This window comes from Mobula hypostoma, chromosome 18 (assembly GCF_963921235.1).
Source record: "Mobula hypostoma chromosome 18, sMobHyp1.1, whole genome shotgun sequence".
NCBI classification, from domain to species: domain Eukaryota; kingdom Metazoa; phylum Chordata; class Chondrichthyes; order Myliobatiformes; family Myliobatidae; genus Mobula; species Mobula hypostoma.
Window position 1 is genome coordinate 52,948,378 of NC_086114.1, and position 21,055 is coordinate 52,969,432.

General features: G+C 40.3%; 1 protein-coding gene across 4 annotated transcripts in view; it reads left to right on the forward strand.

Annotated features, from left to right (window-relative positions):
• Positions 1 to 21,055, forward strand: part of znf592 (zinc finger protein 592) — a 221,210-nt gene that overhangs the window by 89,887 nt on the left and 110,268 nt on the right. For all 4 annotated transcript variants that reach the window (XM_063070873.1, XM_063070876.1, XM_063070875.1 and 1 more), the window contains exon 2: positions 4,124 to 4,233. The gene's annotated coding sequence lies outside the window, so the exon portion shown is untranslated. The remainder of the gene's footprint in view (positions 1 to 4,123; positions 4,234 to 21,055) is intronic.

Sequence of the window (21,055 nt, forward strand, 5' to 3'; positions counted from 1 at the left end):
AGAGAGTGGTTAGTGCGTGGAATACACTGCTTGAGTCAGTGGTGGAGACAGATACACTCGTGAAATTTAAGAGACTACTAGACAGGTATATGGAGGAATTTAAGGTGGGGAGTTATATGGGAGGCAAGGTTTGAGGGTCAGCACAACAATGTGGGCCGAAGGGTCTGTACTGTGCTGTACTGTTCTATATTCTATGTTCTATGTTCTAAATGTAGCTATTTTACATACCACAGACTCATGATAATAACCTTTGGTACAGTTGGTTGAAGGACAATATTGCACAGGATAACTTTCTACAAAATAGTGCTATGATATATTTTCATCTGCCAAAAGTATATAAATACTTGGATTAACAGCTCATCAAAAAGATGGCAACCTCAACAGTTTAGCACTTTGGTATGTGCCCTTTTATTAGCCTGAAAGGTTATTAAGCTTTTGTTTTTTTTGTCATCTGTTCAGATCAGAGATTGTTCATAGAAATGATTATTTCTAGACTTTGGAACGGCACTTTTGTTTTCTCCAGGTGGCTGGCAAACAAATTGTTCCCTCAAGCTTTTAAGGTTTTGATGTTCTACTTAGAGGAAAATCTGGTCAATGACTAGTGAGAAAAGTAGTTTGTAAATGCTGAAGGCATTTTTGTATATTTGTCTTGCTATACTTTGGAAATTTTCTGCCTATGGAAATGCAGTATGAGGTCTCTGTACAGACATAGCAGCTGATTTCAGGCAATATCAGTCAAGACCAGTGGAAGTTTGTTGTGAAGAGCACTGCACTGCTCAGTTATGGGCTTTCAGTGACCACCTTTCTCATCTTCAAGAGTGGTAGCAAACTGAACTTTTTGAATCTGTCATGTCAGGCTGTGGGATCTGAAATCAATTTGTTATAATAAAATGGCCAGAAAGTGCATTGGATGAGGTTTTATTTGCGTTTTTCCAAAATTTGCATTTTCTTATGGTTAGGAGGCAGTTAAATATCAATTGAATAAAATTGGTAGGAAAAACAAGTTTTTGTAACTTCACCTGATCATGTAAGCCCATTACTTAAACAGAAATATTCTGTGTAAGATTTTTAATAATTTTAATTTCTATTCTACATTAAAATGAAAAATTTAGCCTGTCTACAAGAATTGAATTTTGTAAGTGAACAGTATTTGGCTCAAGTTCATTGAGTGACCTACATTGTTTACCTTCATTTGCAGCTAACCAAGTTAATTTAAACCTATTGGTTGTGGCTACCGCAGAGTTGAAGGCCATTGTGAAGAAGGGAATTAAAGTTGTACTTGGAACTGGGTCTGTTGGATGGAGATTTGATGGCAAGGACCTGCAGAAATAATCAGAGTACAAAGTTCTCAGCAACAGTCACAGCAGGATACCCAAAAGCAGCCAGAACTCATAGTCATAGTCATAGTTTATTGATCCTGGGGTAAATTGGTTTTCATTACAGTTGCACCATAAATAATTAAATAGTAATAATACCATAAATAGTTAAATAGTAATATGTAAATTATGCCATGAAATAAGTCCAGGACCAGGCTATTGGCTCAGGGTGTCTGACCCTCCAAGGGAGGAGTTGTAAAGTTTGATAGCCACAGGCAGGAATGACTTCCTATGACACTCTGTGTTGCAACTCGGTGGACACTGTTTCCCCGCACACAAGTCAACTTTATCAATCCAAAGAAAAGGAATTTAATGTTTTCTATACAGTAGTATTTCTGGTTGGCCAATTTGGTGTGGAAGTAATGAGTAAATTAGAATTACACTGAGGGTCATGAGGAGTTGCTGCTTCTGTTTTTTTTATTGTTGTTTAAGTTGTTCATGAGTACAGTTCATCCCCTGTATTGAACAGGTTCCACTTTTACAGACATCTGTCAATCAATTTTTTCCCATGAGTCAGAAATTACGCAAATCACTGTATGGTAATCATATTTCCACAATATTGTAGCAAGTGGTGTCTAAAGGTCAAGACATAAGAGAGAACAATTGCCAAAAGTCAAGAGAGAGAGGGGGAGGAAACTAGTTCTGTCATTCATTGGATTGAATAGATGTCTGGACGTCAAACTTAAGAGTTTAATAACTTTGTAGGAGCTTATTTATATGTAGGGGTGTCCATTAGTCAGATGCACACAACCTGATGGTATCCTATAATACTTTGACTTCAAAAAATTAAGGAAATTAGAAATATTTGTCCTGAGTGACACTCTGTAAAATCACATCTGGTGATGCAGAAATCAGCTCTGTATATTTAGGTTATTTCCACGGGCATCACAGTCACCAACTCAGACAGAATAAATGCAAACTTCCTGGGCACTCAAGATTTTCTCACATATTATTTTCAGTTAAGCAAAGGCCATGTAGAAGGAAAGGAGAAATTGTTTTGGCTAAATTTACATCTATTTCCGAGTAGTCTTGCTGTGGTTCATTTGAGGCAATAAAAATGACATTGGTGGATGAGATATAAAAATGAAAAAGTTGCTTGGTGGTCACCATTGTTGGAATATTGGCTGCTTGTACTCAAAACTAACTGAATGGTGAGAGCCATTCATCTCCTAGTCTATACAGATTCCCTACAAGAATGATCCAATTAGTCTTGCTAACCAGCCTTACTCCCCATAGCCTAACAAATTCTCTCCTTTCCTAGTATGCATCTCTAGCTGCCAATACTCTGATCAACAAAATTGCCATCACAAAGCAATATAGTTGTAGAAAAATGTAGGAGGTACAAGTCATTCAGCTCTTCTGGCATGTTCCTTCATTCAGTAAGATCGTAGCCTTCCCACTAATGAATAGTCTCAATGGCATATTCCTGGTCTTTCTCATACTCCTTACCACCTTCTATGTCTAGAATTCTTAGCTTTCTCCTTAAATATATTCAGCAACTGGGTTTTCGCAGCCTTTTGTAATAAAGAATTCCAGAGATCCTCCACACTGGGTAAAGGAGTTTCTCTGCATCTCAGTCCTAACTGTCTTGCCCTCTATCCTGAGATATGATCTCTGGTTCTTATCCCAAATAAGGGAACCATCCATTCTGAATCCAGCTTCCGAGCCCTGGTAGAATTTTGTATATTTTATTGATTCTTCTTAATCACTTGTTCATATAGCCTAATTGCCCCAATTTCATATGCCTATCATGCCTATCCATTTCATTGTATCCACTTGTATTCTTTTCTTGAGTCAGGAGATCAAATGCTCCAGGTGTAGTTTCACCAAAGAACTGCATTATTGTAGGAATTATAGTTACCTTTGTTGCACACTGTATATTGCAAATATATCTTCTTTTAGGTCACGAGACCAAAACTGCATAATATTCCAACTGTAGATATTGTCTAAAACAATGATAAAATGGATTACTGTGTATCTTGTTCCAATAAAATAAAGATTCTTTCTTTTGCATTGACTTGATTTCTGATGCTAGATTAGATGGTTCAACTTTTTCCCAGCACGAGCACTAAAAGTTCAAGGATTGGTTGCTCTTTCCCTAAATTCAGTGCCAAAAGGCAGTGTTAAATTTAGTATAGAATATGCACCTCTTGTTTTCAAACCAGCATTATAGTGCCTTTACTTTTGTTAGTGTCTATGGCCATAAATTGCTATGTCAATATTTCTGTCAACTGTCATCGGTAACTCTATATTTTGACCACGAAACAGCAGAAGCAAATTTGCAAGTGGGCTGATGGCTTCCTCCTTTGATTTCATGTAATTTCCTTTAGTTTGAGCTTAAAGGTTATAAGGGTAGCTTGAGTTTGCCTGTACAATTATTGTCTACTGAGGCATAGTGACTATAAAAAGATTGCAATGATAAAAACATATTAAAAATATGTTCTTCAAGTATGTAATGGTGTTATATGAAATGCAAACTGCCAGTCCTCTCGTCCTTTAATTGGTCTGAAACAGTGTGGAAGAATTGCATATCCATCCATTATCTTTGTGTATAAATGCTGACTGGAGACCATTTACACCAAAGGCACGAAACCAGGTAGAAATTATCCATGTAAACTTGCTACACAAATTGCCAGTCCTTTGAATTTGCCTTGGGTATTATTTAAAGTAATCAAGAATAGGTATTCAACATTTATGGTTGAATTATTTTTGCTACATAATAACATAATACAATTCATTGTTTCTAGACTGCCCATGGGACGGAGTGATTGGTTGACAGTTGTATCACGGCAGCTGACATGCAGAAAAGTGACTGAGTTCAGGGTGTTGTAAAACATCTGTAACAAAGAAAACATTTGTAAGTTTATCTTGTATTCTATTTTCATGGTTAAAGTAAGTCAATTAAAATGTCAAGTTTTACTTGTAACTCTAGTTCAGGGGTTCAAACCATACTTCAGGGTGGGAGGGGAGCAGCACGGTGTGTAACAGTACAGTGCCGCTTGTAAAGGGTTAATGCAGTTGTCTTACTGTGCCAGTGATCTCTGATCAGGGTTTGATTCCTGCCACTGTCTGTAAGCTCTGTGACTACGTGGGGTTTCTCCAGGTGCTCCACTTTTCTCCCTCGTTCCAAAGCTGTCTGGTTAGGGTTAGTGAATTGTAGGTATGCTAATGATGGTGACACTTGCGGGCTGCCCCCAATATAATCGTTGCTGATTTGATTTAGTCCATGTTTCGATGTATGTGTGACAAATGAAACCAATCCAATCTAACTGAATGTTGATAACTACAATAGTTAGACATTGCGAAGAGTATGTTGGCCAACTCTTGGGGAAGAAAGAGCAGCATTTGCAGCAGTGAAGTAATGCTAATTAATTCAATTATGCTTATGTTAATGGCCTTCATTTCATGATGAGGTCAGTATTCATTCCAAGCTATTTCCCATCTCTTTAAGACTTCCTGTTCAAAATTATAGAAATATTAATATTATTAGAGCAGTTTTCAGCTGTGCATGTTGATTTACCCTTTCATGACCAAAGTCCATAACTATCAGTGTATTTGCTGCTCAGTGGGCAAGTAAAAATACTCAACCTCAAAGTTGTTTGAAAGGAAAGGTGATGCAAGTAAATGTTATGTCAAGTATATTGTTTTTAAAACAAAAGCTGATGCAAAGCAAGCAAGTAATGTATTCATAAGGTATAAATTTGCTTTGTGATGGAATGAAGTGATTTTCTTTACTGATTGCCAAGTGATCACTTGCTCCTATGTTTAAACTTCAAAGCCGTTCCCATCCTATCTACTATTTAATCAAGAGATGTGTATAGTCAGAGCGGGTTTTTTTTAGATGAACCAAAACAAGGGTTCTCACCAGTCACTGTAAAACAATTTCAATCCTTGCTTTTTTACCGGAAACTGAAAAATGCTGGATAATTCCCATACTTTGTTAACTGAAACTTGGAACACTGTGAAATTTAAGACTGATTTGTACAGAGCTATACTTCAGTTTATAAATTGAAGTCCACTATCTGCTCAGATGGCAATTTGGTACTCAGAGAATGCCATTGTATTCAAAATGTAAGTTATAGTACCTTGAAAAAGTATTCAACCCCCACTACTATTTTCATATTTTACTGCCTCATTTTATAAATTTAAAATATGTTGAAGTAGGATTTTCGAGCTTATCTACAAAACGTTGTGCATTATGTCAAATCAAAAGAAAATTTTCAAAACCTATCAACAACTTACTTAAAAAAAACAAAATTGTGAGGCTAAAAAGGTATTCATCCCCTTTGTAATTACTCAGCTAACTTTTCTCATGTACAATACTATATATTGCCTTGTATTATACCTTAACAAGTCACTTAATTTGTTGATGTAAAAATTGAAGGATCACTCTCTCTTTTTGTAAGATCCAACAGTATGGTAGATTTTCAACAAGCCTAAACTAAAATGAAGACAAAGGAGCATTCAAGACAAGTAAGGGAAATAGAGAAGCACAGATCTAGGGAATGGTAAAAGACCATCTCAAAGGCACTGAACATACCTCAGAGCTCAGTGCAGTCCATCATGGAAAAAGTAGAAGAAATATGAATCTACAGCCACACAGCTCAGGTCAGGCCGCCCCTATAAACTTAGCTGCTGGGGAAGAATGGCATCTGTAAGAGAGGCTGCTGCAATGCCAACAGTCACCCTGAGTGAGCTGCAAAAGGTAGTGTCTGCAACTGGAGGTGAAGTTCATGGCTCCACAATCTCTAAGGCCTTGCGCAAAAAGGGTATTTATGAAAGAATAACAAGGAAGAAACCCTGGGTGTTTTTTTTAAAGCATATCCTTGCCCTTAAATGCCTTGCAAAGCGTCACTAGAACATTTTGTAAAGATGTGGAAGATGTTCTTGTGGTCGGATGAGACTAAATTAGAACATTTTGGCCTCAACACTAATTGGTATGTGTGACGTAAACCTGATACTGTACATAAGCTAAGTAACACCTTCCCTACTCTAAAGTATGTAGATAGCCTCATGCTATGGGGATGCTTTTCAGCAGCAGGGACTGGAAATCTGGTCAGGATTAATGGGTAGATGAATGCTGCTAAATACGGGGATCCTGGATAAAAACCTACCAGCCTCTGCCAGAAAACTTAAACTAGGGAGAAGGTTTGTCTTTCAGTAGGACAGCAAGCCAAGGCACACTACCACAGCAACCATGGGGTGGCTTTAAATGAAGAAAATTGATGTCCTTGAGTGAGCCAGTCAGAGTCCTCACCTTACATCTGGCAAGACCTCAAGATTGTGGAGCCCCTCCTCAACTAACCTGGCACAGCTTGAGCAATTTTGCAAGGAAGAATGGGCAAATCTGGCTCCATCATACTGTGCAAAGCTAATAGAGGCTTATCCAAAAAGATAGTCTACTGGCTGTAAAAGCTGCGAGAGGTGGTTCAACTAAGTACTGAGCAAAGGAGGGTGAATACTTTTGAACTGCTGACATTTCAGTTTTTGAATTTTTAATTTTTTATGTATTACAATTTTCCCTGTTTTGGGAGGCTCTATTGTGAAAAGAGGAGCACGTGATTCACAAATAAAAATTCTCAGTTAAATTGATAAAATCCCTGATTGTAAAACTCATTTATGTAATCAAAAGTTTGGGGCTGAATACTTTTTCAAGGCACTGTATATAGTTCCAGTGAATAAAAGAAAACTATACTCGAGGATAAATAACTATTTATTATTAAATAACAGTATCATAATTTATGGTAATTCTGAGTCCCTATATGTCTGTCTTGAGTTTTCCAGTGACAAGAATTTAAATTGGTGTTTGTGGTAAATCTTGTGCAATCCCATACCTTTAGATAGTCATGGAGTAACGCAACACAGAAACAGTCATGAATAAGGAATAACAGAGATTCCGATATTGGCCCCTGGGGCATCCAACCAGTCTAAGTCTCCAGTTGGAAAACCACCCTTTAACCATTGCCCTCTGCTTCCCATCACCAAGCCAATTCAGAATCCATTTCACTAGCTCCCCTTGAATTAGCTCCTCAACTTAATTTTCCAGATCAGTCTACCATGTGAGACCTTGTTAAAGGCCTTACTAAGGTCCATATAGACAACATCCACTATACTACCTTCATTAATCCCCTTAGTTATCTCTTTGGAACAATTCCAAAAGATTGATCAGATATGACCTCCCATGCACAATATTATGCTGACTTTTCCTGATCTGGCCTTCATTATCTTGTCCCTCAGAATTCCTTCCAGTAACTTTCCTACAACTAAAGTCAAGCTCACTGGCCTGTAGTTCCCTGGCCCGGCCTTGCCACCCTTCTTGAACAATTGAACAACATTAGTCACCCTCCAGTCTTCTGCAAATTCACCAGTGTCTAAACAAAGTAAGTATTTCTACAAAGGTCTCTGCAAATTCTTCCCTGATGGCCTCCCATAAAGTCCAAGGGGTGTACTTGATCAGGCCTTGGGGATTTGCCCACCATTAATGCGCTTCAAAGCTGCAGATATCTTCTTCCTTGTATGCTTCTTTCTTTTTCCTGACTAGAGTGCCACTCTCTTGTCAGCAAGGGGTTCCTTGAATCTGGTATGTCTACCCTTCACCCTAACAGGCTAACTCTTGATATGGTCCGTTTAAAGGCCTCTCACTTGTCAACTGTTCCTTTGCCCTTAAATAGAATTGCCCACTCAAACCTAGCTAGATACTGCCTATTGACTAATAAGCCAGCCCTGCTTCAGTTCAGGACTCTGTGTACTCCTGTGTACCTGTTCTATCTTTTTCTATAGCTCTTTGAAACTAATAAAATTGTGGTCACTGGATCCACAGTGCTCTTCAACTGCCACTTCATTTAATTGGCCTGCTACATTTCCTAAGGGGAAGTCCAGTGTTACTCCTTCTCGCGTAATTTCCTTGATATATTGCAACTATCTTGAACATACCGCACAAATCCCACCGCTTGGATACCAGGAATATTGAGATCTCTCACTAACACAACTACATGCATTTTCTTGACACATCTGCTTCTCATGTTCCTGCTGACTTTTGGGGGATCTATAAAACCACCCTTCCGAGGTGACCATTACCTTATTTCTAAGTGCAAACCAAAGAGCCTCATTAGATGATCCTTCAAAAATATCCTCTCTAAGCACTGCTGCTATGTCTTCTCTTATTAAAAAGACAACATCCCCTCCACTCCTACCTGTTCCTCTTTCATGCCTAAAACATTACTATCCAAATAAATGCTATTTTTATTCAGAATATACGGTCAACAAAAGAATAGCAAGAATTGTCTGGAAAGAGAATTTGCCTTAATTGTATAAGTTGTTACCTGTTAACATTACTGTTTGTATGCAAGGTTCTTTAAGCTTCATATGCTTTTACCGAAGAAACCTAGGAGTGGTTAAGATGTGGAACAAAGAGCAAGTGTTCTTAAAGTTGTGTCTAGAGGAACCGCAATGAGTTAATGACTCTGTTTTTTTTATAATTCTCCTCTGTCCTTTTGGTATTTGCTAGACATTGTTAGTGGATATGTTTTGTCGTTATTTTTAAGAATGAAGCAGGCTTTCCAGTTTGTGAAACCAGTTTATAGCAGGATTTATGCCAAAAGATGAAGCATTCACTAGTTTAAAATCCAGTCTTTCTCTGCTGATAGAGGATCATTTATTGAGCAGAAACTTGTTCCTGTGCACATCAGAGGCAAGGTTTTCTCAGATCTGGGACTTCTAATGCCATGCACCAAGTAACCTGACATCAGAATATCGAGCCTAAACATGCCTCATGCAGGCACCTGGCCCTGAACATGCTGCAGCAAGCAATGAGTGCACAGTGCAAGAATATTGGAACCTAAAGCAAATTTTAGATTCTCTGCCCTTCTATTTGTGCTTGGCATATATATTAGCCCATACAGAAGATATTTCGGTTAACACTCTTTGGGACACTTTTAAAGCCTATATTCGGGGTCAGATTATTTCGTATTCCGTTGCTTTGAGGAAGAAACAGAAGCAGGAGGAGATGGCAATTGTGGACAAGATTAAAGAAATTGATAAGAAATATGTTATGGCTCCTTCTGAGGAGCTATACAAACAAAGAACTGAACTTCAAATGGAACACAGTTTACTACTCTCGTCCTCGATTGTAAACCAATTAAAGAAAACAAGAAGTGATTTTTATGTTCACAGTGATAAAATTGGCAAGCTGCTGGCTAATCAATTGAAATCTAATTATGTTAAATCTCAAATCAATCAGATTTATAACCAAAATGATCGATTGATATTGGATCATGTGGGGATTAATCAAACCTTTTGTGATTTTTATTCTTCTTTATATCAATCAGAGTCTCCTCGAGATTCTAAATATATGAATGATTTTTTAGATAAGTTAGACTTCCCTCAGATTTCACAGGATATGTCTTCTTTATTAGATACTTCCATTACAATGGATGAGATTAAGAATGTTATTTTTTCTATGAATCTGGGGAAAGCTCCTGGCCCTGATGGGTTTACCGTTGAATTTTATAAATGTTTTGCTTCTTTATTGATTCCTTGGCTCTATAAGGTTTTTGAGGCTTCTTTGAAACTTGGTAAACTTCCGGAATCTTTTAATAGAGCATCAATTTCTTTAATACTAAAGAAGGATAAAGACCCTGCTCAATGTGCATCTTATAGACCAATATCTTTATTAAATGTTGATTCTAAAGTTTTTTCTAAGTTATTAGCAAATAGACTAGAAAAAGTACTTCCTTCTATTATTTCGGAAGACCAAACGGGTTTTATTAAAGGTCGTTACTCTTTTTATAATATTCGTACATTGTTAAATATCGTTTATACTCCCTCACAAAATGTTCCTGAGTGTGTTATTTCTTTAGATGCCGAGAAAGCTTTTGATAGAGTAGAATGGCCTTATTTATTTAAGGTGCTTGAAATGTTTAATTTTAGCTTGAAATTTATATCCTGGATTAAACTGTTATATCACTCCCCTGTAGCCTCGGTTCGTACTAACTCCTTAAACTCACCTTTTTTTCCTCTCTTTCGTGGTACTCGACAAGGCTGTCCTCTTAGTCCCCTATTATTTGATATTGCATTAGAACCTCTTGCAATTGCTATTCGAGAATCTTCAAATATTACTGGGATAACTCGGGGATTAAAGTCCCATAAATTATCACTCTATGCTGATGATTTACTTTTATATATTTCTAATCCTGAGAGATCCATTCCTGCTGTTTTAGAGTTATTAGCACAATTTGGTCTTTTCTCAGGTTATAAATTAAATCTTAGTAAGAGTGAACTTTTTCCGATTAATAAACATCTTCCCTTATATTATAAATTTCCATTTAAATTGATTAATAATTACTTTTCATATCTTGGGATTAAAATTACTTGTAAACATAAAGATTTATTTAAGACTAACTTTTTACCATTAATAGACCATATTACTCAACTTTCATCTAAATGGTTTCCCTTATATTTAACTTTGATTGGTCGTATTAATGCAGTTAAGATGTTTTTTTTGCCAAAATTTTTATATGTGTTTCAGGCATTACCAATTTTCATTCCTAAATCTTTTTTTGATAAAGTTGACTCTAAAATTTCTTCATTTATTTGGCAGAATAAGAATCCGAGACTGGGTAAAATATATTTACAGAAAGCTAAGAGAGATGGAGGTTTAGCATTACCTAACTTTAGATTTTATTATTGGGCTATTAATATTCGACATATGAAATTTTGGTTACTTGACCGGGACATACTATCTATTCCTAAATGGGTAGCATTGGAATTACAATCTGTTCAGGGTTATACACTTGGTTCTATTTTAGGTTCCTCTCTTCCTTTTGATTCGAAACGCCTTAAGCAGGTCTCTAACCCGATAGTTAAATATGCTTTGCGCATTTGGTTTCAATTCAGAAAATTTTTTGATCTTAATCAATTCGGGTTAGCGATTCCTATTTTAGGTAACATATTTTTTCCTCCCTCTTTTACGGATCGCGCTTTTCAAACTTGGAAGACTAAGGGTATTTTACGGTTTTTGGATTTATTTTTAGATGGTTCCCTTATGTCTTTTGAACAATTATCTAATAAATATAACTTATCAAGAATACATTTTTTTAGATATTTACAAGTTAGAAATTTCCTAAGTACTATACTTTCTTCCTTTCCAATGCTTCCTCCTATATATATTTTAGATTCGATAATTAACCTTAATCCATGTCAGAAAGGTGCATCGGCTATGATTTATAATATTATTATGAAACTTAGGAAAGCTCCATTTGATAAGATTAGGGTAGATTGGGAACAGGAATTGGGGCTTACCATTTCTGTGGATGATTGGGGGCAGATTTTACAATTAGTTAATACTTCCTCTATTTGTGCTAAACATTCCCTAATTCAATTTAAAGTGGTTCATAGAGCACATATGTCCAAAGATAAGTTAGCGCGTTTTTACTCGCATATTAATCCTTTCTGTGATAGATGTTCGGGGCAGATAGCCTCTTTAACTCATATGTTTTGGTCTTGCCCTACTTTGGAAACTTTTTGGAGAGATATTTTCAATATTATTTCTAAGGTATTAAATATAGATATCTCTCCTCACCCTATTACTGCTATCTTTGGACTACCTAAAATTTCTAGTAATCTTTCCCCTTCAGCCTGTAGAATGATTGCATTTCTTACTTTAATGGCGAAAAGATGTATTTTACAACATTGGAAAGAGCTTAATGCTCCAACTACCTTTTTTTGGTTTTCTCAGACGATTTTATGTTTGAATCTGGAGAAAATTAGAAGTAACCTTTATGATTCTTCATTTAAATTTGAACAGATTTGGGGACCTTTTATTCGATATTTTCATTTAATGTAATATTTACCCTTCTTGTTTTTTTTTTCACTGTTTTAATGGAGGTCGGGATTGAGGACGTGATTTTAAGTTTAACTCTGTTTGGTTTCAAGTTAGCCCATTGCTTTGCTTTGCTTTTAGTTAGTTGCACGGTGGGTTTTTTTTTTGGGGTTTTTTTTTTTTCTTTTTTTTTCCATTGATATATATAAAATCTAGTATACTATTATGTTATCTTGGTTTCTTATGCTTAAATTACATTGTTTGTAGTATTTTCTTTTTGGTATTGTTATCTTTTGGAATTTTATTATACTTTAACATTGTATTAATGTTTATATGGCTTACCTTTTTTGTATACTTACTCAATAAAAAGATTTAAAAAGGCATATATATTAGCAAGCTGTGTAATATTAGGGTAGACAGTCACGGGGAAGCAGCTATACAAAATGTGAATAATTCTCCAAGAAACTATCCAGCTTGCATGATGGTTGATGGCTGGCATTATGTGGTACTGTTGTTTTTCTCCTTAATCCTGTAGCACCAAACAGTGAGTGCATTTGTCATAGCTTTTATGCACAAATCAGAATTGAACAATAAATACACAATTTAGCAATTTAGCAGAAATTTAGCAATCATAAGAACGGGGAATGGGAGGAAGGGAAAAGCAGAGAAGATATCTTGTTTTCACTCTTGAGGATGACTAATTTATTTTTACTTTGATCATATGGACCACTGCCTGTGCTGACCATGATGCTAGTTTAAATTAATCCCATCTGCCTGCAAATGGTTTCTATATCTTCATTTTCAGGCATATTCCTGAGCCTATCTAAATGCCTCTTGAGTGATCCTGCTTACACCACTTCATAGGCAGTGCCTTCCAAGTACCTATCTCCCTGTCATTATCTGCTTCATTATCTGAAGAGTTGTAAATAAATGAAAACATTGCAGACTTTGGGTTACTTCCTCACCCAATGTTATAATGAAGCAAATGGCATCTGTGAAACAACTGAAGATAGTTGTGCAGGTTAGTATGGTTGCTTATACAACTATTAGAAGCACTAATCTGATTGACTGAGCACAGTTCAAATAAATTTTATCTGTCACCTAAAGGAATAAACTGAGATAGAAAACTTCTTTTGAATACATTGCTACCTCTTGTAGCCCTCAAGATGTATTCCTAGAAGCAAGACTGCAAATGGAATCAGTATTAAAATGAATCATTGTAGTATCATATACAGGTTTCCCCCGCCATCCAAAGGTAGAGCGTTCCTATGAAACGGTCCGTAAGCCGAAATGTCGTAAAGCGAAGAAGCAATTACCATTTATTTATATGGGAAAATTTTGTGAGCGTTCGCAGACCCAAAAATAACCTACCAAATCATGCCAAATAACACGTAAAAACTAAAATAACAGTAACATATAGTGAAAGCAGGAATGATATGATCAATACTGTTACGTACCCCGTAACTGGGTTGCCAAACCAGCAGAAATGGATCACTCAGTTGGAGTCTGGAGTACTAGAACTAAGAAAGTTTTATTAAAGAAACAAGCAACACAGTAATCGAAAGGATAATAAGTGCAACAATTCAACAATGATAACCACACATGTGCACAGAATTAAGATAACAGCATCAATCAAGCTCTATCGTTGTCTAGGGGTAAATGACCAATTTCAAAATGACTCAAAGTTCAGTTCGCAGTAATCGTTGCCATGGCGATGGACAAGGTGGGGGAAGAGAGACAGAGAGAACAACTCATCATTCAGCACAGCTTCACTCACAGACCAGCGAGATTGCTCACGAGCAACTTTTGGGCGGGTCCTTGGTGATGTCACCTGAGGTCACCGACTGTGACCCCTCCTCCAGATGCGGTCGATCCTCTGCAGTGAACCCGGCACCCAGGCAAGGGCGGACACACACCGGGTTCCCGCTGATCGTACCTTTCCACCCTGGTTGTTGTCTGGTACTTCTCACCCACTCGTGAGAAGCGTACCGCTTCCAGGGTCTCGTTACCTCGGGTGGCATGTGTGTTGCCTTAGCGAACCTGTCCCTTTTTATCCCCCTGCTGGGGTATCGCCTGTCCATCACTTCAAACAGTTCAGGGTTCAAAGGGGGGAGCCGCTCCAGACAGCTCTCCCTCCCACATCCCTTCATTACACATCTCCAGACGCTGCTCCATTGTTCCTTATCTCTCCTTCCCCTGAGGGCAGGTGGCAGACCAACTGCTGATGCCACTGATGCTAGCCCAGGCCAGCAAACATCTTAATTTTATGTGTATTCTCGTAACACTTCCCCCCTTTAAGGATTTTTACCGGGAGGTAAAAATTACAAACATGACTACATTATCTGATACATACACAATATACATCTTTAACAGTTATTTAGCTAATACAGAGAATTTGAAGCTGTCAACACCTTGACAGACAGTCATCACATTTTCTGTTCCTTTTACACGTGTTATTAATAATCCCTTAGACCAGGCTCCAACTCAGCAAACTTCATAGTGGCCAAAAACACTGATTAATTGCGACCAATGTAACCTCTCATTTGGTTTTGTCCCGGACCACAACAACAAGGGTTGTCCCATTCCGACTCAATTTTCTCTCGCAAGGGCTTAGTAGGAGGGGGACTGGTATTGACCGCAGAGTTATTGCAAAACTTCCTGCAGTACCCCACCATCTCCAAGAGCCTTCTGAGGGCCCTCTTGTCTGTCGGGGTTGGGAGGTCAGCGATAGCCTGCACTGTAGCTTGCATCACTGCCAGCTGCCCCTGTGTCACCACAATTCCCAGGTAAGTGACTCTCGTGTGGCCGAATTCATTTTTTCCAAGGTTCACTATCAAACTGGCTTCAGACAGCCGTATTAAATTGCCAATACACACCTCTGTGTTCATCAGCCCTTTAGTCACTGAATTACTCAAAAAATATGGGTGTTGTTTACTTGGCTGCCCTATTGTAACCACAATCGCCCAACGTCCCAGTTCTTTGCATTTCCTCGGGACAATCAAACACATGGGTGCGAGTCGTTTAATTACTCCTTCGGGGATTAAGGGAGAGACCTTATCAGTAGACCTGGCCAAAACAATAGCCTTCTCCCATCTGACCGATCCCATCCTAATCTTTTCAAAATGGTTTTTTCCTCTTAGCAAGGGGCCCCTAGCTTCATTGATTTCCACGCTAACACCGACTAGGTTTGTTAGCATATCAAAAGCCGGTGACCGTCTCAGTTCGCGTCGGTCATGATCAATAACATTTTTCCCCCTGGGCAGCCGGTAACTCTCTTTCATGATTCCACCAACTGTTTCCTCCAGCACCGCAAAATGTCCACCGGGGGGTACCTCGTGGGCCATGTTAAAAACCTCATCCCCATAACTCTTTTGCACCACCCCCCACTCCTCATCTGCGGATGCTGTACTTGATTTCCCTTTCTTCCTTAGCACTTCCTCATCCGCACAATAGCCTACTAGTTCCCTTGTCAAGGCTGTGTCAGAGAGAGCTGTCTCGGCAAAAACCATCAGCCCCTCGTCTCGCTCCTGCGTCTGCACAAATTCTTTCCTGGCTACTGCTACGTCCGTCCCAGCTCCCTCACTACCTCTTATCTCACTACACTCTGTCTCATACAAGGTTGGCAGAAATGTTTCAGCCAAATTCACCATCGCGGGCGGGGCCTCCATGCTGGCAGGCTGACCCGTCAATCTCACGACTGGGAACACGATTCCTCCGGCGATGTCATTACCGAGCAAGACTTCCACGTCTTTCATCGGTAATTCGGACCTCACCCCGATCGTGACTAGTCCAGAGACCAGGTTGCTCTGTAAATGTATCTGGTGCAAAGGGACTGACTCTGTCCCTTCCCCAACACCTTTGACCTCTACCTCCCCAGTCTGGGTCTCTGAGCTAAACTCTAATACACTCTTCAATATCAATGACTGACACGCTCCCGTGTCTCTCCAGATCCGCACTGGAACTGGTTTTAACCTCTTTTTCACTGACACCAGTCCGGCCGAGATAAACCTCTCGCGCCCTTCCTGGACTTTTTCAGACCTGTCCTTCCCTAGCGGTTCGCTTAACAGCTCGATACAGCCATTCAAAATTTCCGCTTTTCCTTTCCCCGTCTCCTTCCTTGGGGCAAAGCACCTGGACGCAAAGTGTCCAACTTTCCCACAATTATAACAGACGACCCCAGGAGACTTCCTACCAGACTGCTCCCGGTCTACCTTATCCTTTTCACTAGTCCCCGGCTTACTTTCTGACTTTTCCGGTGGACTCTCCCCGCCGTCCTGACTACCCTTCTGGTAGCCTTTACTCGGGGCAACCTTCATTTTATGCGTCAACGCATACTCATCCGCTAACTTAGCAGTTGCGGCTAACGTGGCTGCCTCTTTCTCATCGAGGTAGGGTCTCATACCCTCAGGGACACAACCTTTAAACTGCTCAATCAGAATCAGCTGCAGCAGTCTGTCATAATCCCCCTCTACCCCTTTCGAGGCGCACCAACGCTCACAATATGTTTGCATCTCGCGAGCAAACTCCAAATACGTGCGGTCCCACCGCTTCCTCGCATTCCGGAACCTCTGCCGGTATGCCTCCGGGACCAACTCATAAATCCTGAGGATGGCCTCCTTCACCACCTCATACTTCTGGGCATCTTCCGCGGATAAAGCGGAGTAAGCTTGTTGGGCTTTCCCTTTCAGTACACTCTGAAGTAAAACAACCCACTTATCCCTTGGCCAGTCCTGACTTATGGCCACTTTTTCGAAATGGAGAAAGTACCGATCCACATCGGTATCGTCAAATGGGGGAACCAGGGTCGCCCGGAACCCTCCACCTTGGTTCGGCACGAGCCCCTGCTCGGCCCTTATCTTTAACTTCTCCAGCTCAAATTCCCTTTCCCTCTGTTTCTCCTCTCTCTCCAACTGTCTGTCCCTCTCTCTCTCTTCTCTCTCCAACTGTCTTTCTCTCTCTTGCCTTTCTACCTCTTTCTCTCTCTCTCGCCTTTCTAACTCTTTCTCTCTCTCCCGCCTTTCTAACTCTCTCTCTTTCTCCCGCCTTTCTAACTCTCTCTCTTTCTCCTGCCTTTCTAACTCTCTCTCTTTCTCCTGCCTTTCTAACTCTCTCTCTTTCTCCTGCCTTTCTAACTGCTTCTCTTCGTGTTCTAACTGCCGTACCCGGAACTCGTGCTCGAGTCTCAGTTTTTCAAGCTGTACCTGTACCGCGTCTCCAGCAGGTTTTTCAATAGACACCACCCCCAGCTCACCTTGGGGAAACACACCTTTAGATACATAGTGCTCTACAATAGCTCTGTGTATCTCCTCTCTCCTCATTGTCGACTTCACCCTAGCAAGATTCACCCGTTTGGCCACAGCTATCAATTCCGATTTCCTGGCATCCTCTAATGCCTCCAAGGTCGGCGCCTTTATAAATTCCTCAACCTCCATTTCTGCTGTTTGTCTTTTCTTTCTTTCGGGAATTTTAACCCAATCAATTTACTCCGTCCCAAATTTAGCGTTCAAAATCGCGGACGAGAACCCCACTTATGTTACGTACCCCGTAACTGGGTTGCCAAACCAGCAGAAATGGATCACTCAGTTGGAGTCTGGAGTACTAGAACTAAGAAAGTTTTATTAAAGAAACAAGCAACACAGTAATCGAAAGGATAATAAATGCAACAATTCAACAATGATAACCACACATGTGCACAGAATTAAGATAACAGCATCAATCAAGCTCTATCGTTGTCTAGGGGTAAATGACCAATTTCAAAATGACTCAAAGTTCAGTTCGCAGTAATCGTTGCCATGGCGATGGACAAGGTGGGGGAAGAGAGACAGAGAGAACAACTCATCATTCAGCACAGCTTCACTCACAGACCAGCGAGATTGCTCACGAGCAACTTTTGGGCGGGTCCTTGGTGATGTCACCTGAGGTCACCGACTGTGACCCCTCCTCCAGATGCGGTCGATCCTCTGCAGTGAACCCGGCACCCAGGCAAGGGCGGACACACACCGGGTTCCCGCTGATCGTACCTTTCCACCCTGGTTGTTGTCTGGTACTTCTCACCCACTCGTGAGAAGCGTACCGCTTCCAGGGTCTCGTTACCTCGGGTGGCATGTGTGTTGCCTTAGCGAACCTGTCCCTTTTTATCCCCCTGCTGGGGTATCGCCTGTCCATCACTTCAAACAGTTCAGGGTTCAAAGGGGGGAGCCGCTCCAGACAGCTCTCCCTCCCACATCCCTTCATTACACATCTCCAGACGCTGCTCCATTGTTCCTTATCTCTCCTTCCCCTGAGGGCAGGTGGCAGACCAACTGCTGATGCCACTGATGCTAGCCCAGGCCAGCAAACATCTTAATTTTATGTGTATTCTCGTAACAATACACAGCCTATATAAAGTAGAAATACTTTTCCACAATCATTACTGAACTGTTCTCCGTAGTGAAAATCTCATGCAAGTGCCGTCGGCAGAAAATCTCACGCAAGCGCTGTTGGCAAGAACACTCTGTCCAGTAACCTTTAAGCTATGAAGCTACCAAATCATACCAAGTAACACGTAAAAATACACAGCCTATATAAAGTAGAAATAATGTATGTACAGTGTAGTATCACTTACGGGAATCGGGAAGATAGCTTGCCGAGCACACTGATGATGGTGTGTTAGACTGAGTCGTCGCAGGTTGGGTGGTGCAGTGGTCCTCATCCTCCGGGCCGCCGAGCGATACATTGCCGCGAAGCACACAGGGTCCAGCGGTAGCCAGGAGGTATACAGCACATCTTTAAGAAAAAAGCCGAAATAAACATGCTAATTAATTAGGTGCCGCCCGACACGTAATTGTTGGCCCAGATCAGTGCCAATTTCCGATTGTGTCATCTCTGATCTGGGCTGACAATTACGTGTCGGCAGCACCTAATTAATTAGCATGTTTATTTTGGCTTTTTTCTTAAAGATGTGCTGTGTGCGTCCCGACTACCGTTGCATTTTCCGCGAATCGGTATCTGTCTGTGGCCTGGGGGTTGGGGTGGTGGGACACTGGGGTGTCATCTCGTCGTCTGTTTCCATTAGAGCAGGCAGCTCATCTTCTTCTATCTCTGCCCGCCTCGATGTCGAAGGTCGAGGTTCGTTGTCTGCTGTGGCTGATGTGGAAGGCTTGCTTGACTGCTGAGCCTCGCGCATTTTTCTATCACACAGTTCTTTAATAAGGACTCAAACCATCCTGCAAATATCTCCTAAACCGACGTACCCTTTCAAAATTAAAGTCGTACTTTATCATTACTCATTCGGTTTCGATTGTTATCTTTTTTTCTTCCAATTGCATCAGCTCTTCATCTGTCAGTTCTTGGTGATGAGATGCCAAAACCTCTTCAACATCATGTTCGTCAGCTTCCACAAGCCAAACTCATGTTGTCCTTACTTGATTCACCACGATCAAAACGCTTAATTATGTCTAGTTTTACCGTAAGTGTAACACCCTTATGAGCTCTTTCAGGCTTTTCCGATACCATAGAACTCATCTTGCAAACGGCTGCTCACAGGCATGTGTTTAAGCAATGTAGTTCCGAATCCGGAGGAGAGCGGCTGCTTGGGGCGTGCTCTGCATTTTATCACATGCTGATTTTTCGCGTGCTGATTTTTTATCACGCGCTGAATTGTTTTTCGTAACAGTGAAAACACCTTCTGAAAGCGAAAACAGGGTACTAATGTAGGTCTTTCGTAACAGTGAGGTTTCGTAAAGCGAACGTTCGAAAAGCGGGGGACACCTGTACCAAGAAACATTACTGATAGAAATCTGATCCCAGGAACAATAAAGAGGCATGGCTCAATGTCAGTGAGCCACAAAGGCTACATGTGAGGGCTAATGCTGAGCAGCTTCGGTTGAGTACTGCAGCTGTTTAGCACAGAGATGTGGAACTCAGAACAGTATCATGGTTGGCATAGTGATGTTAACAAACTAAATTCCAGGACCCCTCTCTGGGATAAATGTGATGAACTTTGTTATCTCCTTCTCTGTTGGGCTGCATAGCTCTCTCCATCTGGAAACCTACTCAATAGTGGTCACTTGCCGTTGACTATTAGAGTGTATTTAATCTCTTCCTGGAAGACTTAACAGAATAGTTGCAGGAATGATGTCCCCCTGGCTAGAGTATGTAGTGGGATGGTTGCATATAATGTAGAAAAGACTTTTTTGATTGGAATCCATGGCTAGTCCTTGTCCAAGCATACCATCACCTTTACTTTCTCAGAAGGTGAAGGAAATTTGGCACATCCCCAGAGACGTTGCTAATTTTTGTAGAAGTGCCATAGAATGCATCCTATCTGGATATATTACAGCTTGGTATAGCAACTGCTCTGCCCAAGACCTCAAGAAATAGCAGAGAGTTGTGAACACAGCCCAGGCTATCACAAAAACAAGCCCCTTTTCATTGACTGTCTATTCTTCCTGCTGCCTTGGGAAAGTAGCTGATATGTCAAGGACTCCTTCCATCTAGGTAATTTTGTCATCCCTCCCCTTCCACCGAGCAGAAGATACAAAAATCTGAAAACACGTAACACCAGGCTCAAGGACAGCTTCTATCCCACTGTTTCTCATAGTCATAGTCATACTTTATTGATCCTGAGGGAAATTGGGTTTCGTTACAGTTGCACCAACCAAGAATGGAGTATAAATATAGCAATATAAAACCATAAATAGTTAAATAGTAATATGTAAATTATGCCAGGAAATAAGTCCAGGACCAGCCTATTGGCTCAGGGTGTCTGACCCTCCATGGGAGGAGTTGTAAAGTTTGATGGCTACAGGCAGGAATGACTTCCTATGACGCTCTGTGTTGCATCTCGGTGGAATGAGTCTCTGGCTGGATGTACTCCTGT